The following is a 7,404-nucleotide window of genomic DNA, read 5'->3' as shown; positions in this document are numbered from 1 at the left end:
CTTTATTTTGGTATGATAGCCAGTGTCATTGAAATCAAAACAACGTTGAATCAAGCCATTGTATCCCAAAATAACAATGCAATAAAAGTCAAAACAGTTTCGCAATCATGCTAAACAGCTGTAAGCAGCACGAGCGCGAACGACGTCAGTCAGAATTTGAAAGTCGTGCCATTTTCAGCAAAGCGTCATCTGTTAAGTGCAGGAGAAACCTCTTAACTGATAGCACCACACAAGCACAGTGGCAAAAAATGAAGCAAAAAACACAGAGGAAGGATTTCCTTGCTTCGTGGCAAAAAACAAAGCACGTAACTTCCAAAATGGCGGGTGCATGGCGTAGAAACACACCGTGTGCCTCCATCACGGAGACCATGTTCAGCCCAACCGCACCCACTGCACCAATGATGGATCATGCTCCCACAACGTCTACCGCAACGTTGAATCACCGCCATTCAACGCTGCCTTATTGTTGTCGGGTTTGTCGTTGGGAACTTAGTTGGGACACCTGCTGCGCAGGGCGCGATTGTGTGGTGTTCTGGATTTTCGGTTTCAGTTTCAGATTGACATGTGAGGATGCCAGGAGGCGCCGTTCTGGCATCTAGGATTTCAAGGTGACTGTAAAATAAAGAGAGTGTGTGTTGGGTAACCGTGGAGTGCGGTTATTCTTTCCTTCGGCGTTTTGCGCCAACCCGCGTGTTCGGGCTGGTCGGCGTCTCCGCCGGCCGCGTACGTCTCTGTCGGCCGTCTTCTTCTGCTTCGTCGGGACCAGCCAGCCCCCAACACAGCAGATTGGCCGGTACGCTAGCTGCGCGGTTGGTTACAAACATTATAATCATCATCATCAGCTTGACTCCATCCACAGCAGGACAAAGGCTTCTCCGATGTTCCGCCAGTCAACTCGGTCCTGTGCTTGCTGCTGCCAATTTATACCCACAAACTTCTTAATCTTATCTGCCCACCTAACCTTCTGTCTCCCCCTAACCCGCTTGCCTTCTCTGGGAATCCAGTCAGTTACCCTCAATGACCAGCGGTTATCCTGTCTATGCGCTACATGCCCGGCCCGTGTCCATTTCCTCTTCTTGATTTCAACTATGATATCCTTAACCCCCATTTGTTCCCTAGTACACTCTGCTCTCTTCTTGTCTCTTAAGGTTACACCTACCATTTTTCTTTCCATCGCTCGCTGCGTCGTCCTCAATTTAAGCTGAACCCTCTTTGTAAGTCTCCAGGATTCTGCTCCATAGCTAAGTACCGGCAAGATGCAGCCGTTATTTACCTTCCTCATGAGGGATATTGAGAGTGCTTGCCAAATGTGCTCCACCCCATTCTAATTCTTTTATTTACTTCAATCTCGTGGTTCGGCTCCACAGTTATTACCTGCCCTAAGTAGACAGTATTTTACAACTTGAAGTGCACTATTACCTATCTCGGAGCGCTGCTCTCTTCCGAGGTTGTTGTAGATTCGTTTCGTTTTCTGCAGATTAATTTTAAGACCCGTCTTCCTGCTCTCCTTGTCTAACTTTGTAATCATGAGTTGCAATTCGTCCCGAGTTCCTCAGCAATGCAATGTCATCGGCAAAGCGCATGTTACAAAGGTACTCTTCGTTAACTCTTATCATTAGCTGTTCCCATTCCAGGTCTCTGAAAACCTCCTGTAAGCACGCGGTAAATAGCATTGGGGAGATTGTATCCTCCTGCCTTACACCCTTCTTGATTGGTATTCTGTTGCTTTCTTTATGGAACAATATGGTAGCAGTTGATCCTCTGTACATTTCTTCCAGGATGTTTATATATACTTCATCGACGCCCTGATTCCGCAGTGTCTGCATGACTGCCGATATTTCTACTGAATCAAGCCCCTTCTCGTAATCTATGAAGGCTATGTATAGTGGTTGGCTATATTCTGAGCATTTCTCTATTACCTGATTGATAGTATGAATGTGGTCGATTGTTGAGGAGCCTGTTCAAAATCCTGCTTGTTCTTTTGGCTGATTAAATTCTAATGTTTTCCTACCTCTGTTAGCAATTACCTTTGTAAATAGCTTGCATACTATGGATAGCAAGCTGATCGGCCCGTAATTCTTCAAGTCCTTGTCATATCCTTTCTTATGTACTATAGGAGCACTGGCATCAAATTTCAAGATCGAGATGTGCCCATTATTCGATTGCTTGGTATGCATTGGTCTTCTTGGCCAAACTTGAACGGCATCCAACGCGTGAAAGTTATTTTCGTTCGATGCTAAACAGCGTAGAAAAGCTAAGAAGAAAAAACGAAAAAGAAACTGCCCTGCGACATCGACACTAGTGCTACGTGTTCGATGTGATACATTCCACAAATATCATCCTGAGTGACGATGCCCCAGTACAGATGACGTGTACGATTCGAGTGTTCTTATCTTGGCGCCGACTGGCGCTGTAGTGCAGAAACGCACTCCTTCATTCACGGCCGGGCTGGCTCACGCAGGTGCTGTCTTGCCCGGCCGTGGCTCGTCGCGTCTGATCTTCATCGCACCGGTTTGAATGATTTCGTGAAATTACCAAGATAAAAACCACCTTTAAAAGTATGGCGAAAGAAAAGAGCATGTATAAACGTGTGCTTGTCGGTCAGCATGTCAGGGAATTGTTGTGAATTGGAGCTGAGTCACAGTCATCTAGTTGAAAGCACAAAAAATAGCGCAACCAGGGTGTCTTTTCATATCGATTATGTGTTACACATCATCACGACCCCTGGATATCAAAAGTGGACGAGCGAGTAGTCACATATTATCGCTAACAAGTAACACACAGGTATCGTTGAATTTTAGTTCTTCGGTAGACTTTGAGTCCACGTAAAGGTGGTAATATCGTGTTAACCACGAGAGGCTGGATAAGTGGGGCCATCTGGCGGCGCAAAAAAGAACCTGAAAAGCAGGAAACGTATTCTATTTCTCCGCTGATGCTCATTCGCGATAGTTATACTTCATTGACCCCTCTGCGTATACCTGAATGCTTTGCACGCCAAAACACACCAAAACAGTTAACTGAGACACACGAGCGAACATGGCTGAAGCATGCATCCTCGGGCAGCTCTGCAGTGCTGCTTGTAACGGCGTCCATTTTGGAATCACTGTTTTGCAAAATGTCGATCGAAGCAAAAATGTTTCGCGACGTCGTGAATCGCGCGGATTTCAAGCTCTAGACCATCGTATTGAACCCGAGTGGACACTTTGTACGGTGAAGACACTAATGCAGGTGACTAGGCATGACTTAATGTGCCCGCCTAGCAGACGAAATGTTTGTGGAGCAGCTGAGCCTGACGTCACTCTTTTTTGTTGAGAATTGTTCAGATCTGGCGTGATCTGAAGGTGACCGTGAGGTAGCGCCACTGCTGGTGCTCCCAGCGCTAAAAATGGCGGGATATCCGGCCGTTTTTGAATAGTGCTAGATCCCAGCAATATAAATCAACAAAAGAGATAGTTATTCATTCCTCAGTTGCATTTTAGGTCGCGAATCGTTGCTACGCGGCCTGTAGCTACTCGCTGACGCAAAAATCCTCGCATGAGGAAATTTGATGTCAGTGTTCCTTTAAGATGATAATAGCATTTTTCCAAGACTCTGGTACTCTTCCCGTCAGGAGGCACCTCGTAAACAGGGTGGCTAGTTTTTCTACCACAATCTGTCCTCCATCTTTCAGCAGATCTGATGTTACCTGGTAATGTTACTAGCAGCTTCACCTCTTTGCATGCACTCCAAGGCTTTTCTAACTTCTGCCGTCATTACTGGTGGGTTGTCATCTGGGTTACTGCTAGTTCTTATAGTATTAAGGTCGGGGTTGTCCCGGCTACTGTACAAGTCTCTGTAAAACTCTTCCGCTATGTAAAACTCCTCCGCTAGCATATCGGCGAGACGAAGAACCCACCGGAACGACTGAAGCAACACGCCAACGATGTGTGGAAGTTCTACAAAGAGCGCAGCGCAGTCGCCGAACTTGCTGAGGCATTGGACCACCAGATAAATTTGGAAGCTACGACCATCCTCGAAACGAGCCGAACTGGAGGAGAAGGTTGTTACTCGAGTCGTGGCACATACAGAGAACAGCCTATAACATCAACCGCTCTCTCGGAACCCATCCCCAGTGTACACACACGGACTATGCTCCACGGCAAAACGAGAGAGAGAGGGGGGTGTCATTAGCCACCCCTCAAGTGCTTTGAAGATGCTGCAGCTACGTAGCCTACGCAGTCACCCCTGAGGAAGGAACGAAGTCGGTTCCGAAACGTCTGGTTTCTTCAAACTTTTGGTTGGAGTCTATATCATCTCTCATCATAAGTCTTACAATGTTTGCACTCAAGACGAGCGTTAAATTATTACAAATGCTGAACAAAATATTCGCCGCCGAGATTTTCAGCCAAACTACAAAATTGGGTGCTGAAATCCGTAGACACAACCTTCATTTCAGACAGAAACTTGCAAAAATTGATGAATTTAATGCGTTTTTTACAAACCACCGTGCCTTCAACTAGAGTGCCTCCAAATTCCTTGAACGGCCATGCCTCGAACAGGCATGCCAACAATGCCATTCCGTCGCCGGTGTCTCTCGACCCGCTCAGCCCCCTTTACGTCTCTTAAAACCGCGACGAGCGGCACCTGCAGCGAACAATGTTCCCAGGTAGGATAAAGCCCCTAAAAAAGGCGTAACATCTCAGCATCTTTGTGGAAGAGGGAGAGGCGGATACAAAGGAGAGGTAGAGAAAGGGAGATAATGGGCACGAACCCGTGCACCTTTCAGCCACCGTGCTCGCGCTGGCGTACAGCCACCGCACACAAACAAAAATATGGCCAACTGTTCGAAAACGTGTGAAATAAAGTCTGTTTATCGGAATAGTCGTGCCTTCCGAGCAGAATTTCCATGTTTTCTTCATTTTTTCTGAGCTGTTCAGTGCTCCACGAACGCATTGCTGCAGGGAATAGAGTAGACATGTTCCATTAGGTTCTGCAAAAAGGGGAACTTTACCTCTTTAAAGAATTTCGGCCACATCGAGCTTGATTTCTCGTCACATTTTACAAGTCCAGGCAAAGCATCCTTCAAAAGACGAATCTCTGAGTATAGTTCGTCTTTCCTCTTGAAAGTCAATGCCAAAAAAGTTTCCCACATTTATTACCGTCGAAAAAGTGGGTGCACTTTTGCGCAGATCCAATTCAGTGAGCATCTTAAACGGGGAGTTCTCTAAGTCAACCTACTTTTCGAGGTACGCAAGGGCCCTGTCATAAACGTTCACAAAGTCCAGCTTCGCAACTTGTCCACCAGGAAGGATTTCAAGTTCCAGATTAGCCTTGACACCGAAGAACACATCATCGCTTCGATTATTCAGCTGTTTCCTGAGCTTAGTCATTACAGCGTAAAGTTTTGTCGGCTCAAGGTGACTCTTTTCGAGGGTGAGGATTGCTGAATAGAACATTGCAAGGAACGAGTGCATGAAGTGCGTGTAGCACTCTGGAAGTGTGACACCCTCTGAAAGTGCATCGGCTTGGTTGCCTATAAATCTCTAGATTATTTTTTCGCACTCCTCCTCTCCTTGACTAAGAAAGTATGACTTGATAGGTGTCCCGTGCTTAATAAACCTGTCTAAGGCTGTAAACAAGCTTAACCAGCCGACCGAAATATGGCACAAAACTTCGCTGTATTCCTGATCACAAAATTCAAAAAACATTTTCAATTCCTCTACACATTTCGAGGAAGAAGAAAATTCCTTGAATACCTTTTGTACAAAAGTTTCGACGTCAAACTTTAAAGACTTGAGTGCGTGCTTGGCAGTGTTATGCACAACATGGCAATTGCAATTGGCCTTCAACAAGGCCAGCTGATCTTTCTGCATCTTCTGATTGATTGATTGATTGATTGATTGATTGATTGATTGATTGATTGATTGATTGATTGATTTGTGGGGTTTAACGTCCCAAAACCACTATATGATTATGAGAGACGCCGTAGTGGAGGGCTCCGGAAATTTCGACCACCTGGGGTTCTTTAACGTGCACCCAAATCTGAGTACACGGGCCTACAACATTTCTGCCTCCATCGGAAATGCAGCCACCACAGCCGAGATTTGATCCCGCGACCTGCGGGTCAGCAGCCGAGTACCTTAGCCACTAGACCACCGTGGCGGGGCTTTCTGCATCTTCTGGAAAATTGAGTTATGTTTCCCATAATTCACAGAAGCATTATCCGCGCTATACGCTACAGCTCGCTCCAAACAAAGGCCTACCTTCTCCAGACAAGTTGCCAAAAGTTCGCAGATGCCGCCGTAAGTCTCGTCCGCCTGATCACAAAAGTCGATGAGAGCATCAGTTATTCCAGCACCACTCACATGGTAGAAACACACTGCAATGGGAAAAAGTTTTCCGTTTCCCTTGTTAGAAGCATCAGTGGAGAGAGCGAACGGAAGGTTGCGGCCTGCTGGACGAAGTTTTTCGACTATGCACTCCACTGCGTAAGTCACCAGTACAGGTTTCACGAGGTGTTCCGTCTTCGTTCATCCGAGTCGCATTCCGGAAGCAATGTCTGAATCCGAGAAGACTCCGGGCCAACTTGCTGCCCCAGTCTATTGACAAGTAACTAGTTGTGCTTGATTCCATAGAATATGGTGCTCAGTTCCGCAGCAGTCATGTTATCTTCTGCGCTAGAAATGGCCGAAACAAAGAACTTTTTGACGGTAGCCAACTGTTTCAAGGCGAGGCTCTTCTGTTTATGTTTCTGCGTTGATGCATGATGCTTCACAGCGCTGACGCCATCAAATGTGCTTGCACCTTGCGGCTGTGGCATCGTCGTCCACGGGCAGGAGCCAGCTCTCGTACTCGGGTTGAGATCTCCACTCTTTCCGGAACGTGCACAGACATATTTTTCGATTTTTCAAAGGCGGAGAATTCATGCTCATGATGCAAGCAAAAGAAGCACATAACTAACTACTGATACTGATTTCCACTCCGTTGCAACAATCGGTGGGCTTGAAGGGTTCTTGCTTCAAGCTTTTATGGGTACATGGTAGAAAGTGGTTTTCTTTAGTCCCATCTAGAGCACGGCACAGCGTCTAGAAGAGGGCGAAGGAGGATTGATCGAGGATGCGTGCAAGGCTTGCCATGACTCTTGGCAAGCCCTGGCAGGAGAGGGAGGGCGATGTCCCTATAGAGCGGTTGCTGTTTCCTGTTGCTGCTGAATGTGCCAGGAATCAAGGAGGAGCCGCTGGCGAGGGTTTCTTTCTTTTGCCAGAATCATGGCGTTGTCGAGACGGATATGGTGGTCAAACCGCTCGCAGTGTTCTGCTACTGCGCTCCTTTCTCAGTTAAACTGACAGAGATTATTCTTGTGCTGCCACAATCTTTCACGGAAGTTCTTGGTTTCCCCAACGTAGGAAGCGGGGCAGTCGGCGC

Source organism: Rhipicephalus microplus, unplaced genomic scaffold, assembly GCF_043290135.1.
Source record: "Rhipicephalus microplus isolate Deutch F79 unplaced genomic scaffold, USDA_Rmic scaffold_49, whole genome shotgun sequence".
NCBI classification, from domain to species: domain Eukaryota; kingdom Metazoa; phylum Arthropoda; class Arachnida; order Ixodida; family Ixodidae; genus Rhipicephalus; species Rhipicephalus microplus.
This window is presented reverse-complemented; position numbering follows the sequence as displayed.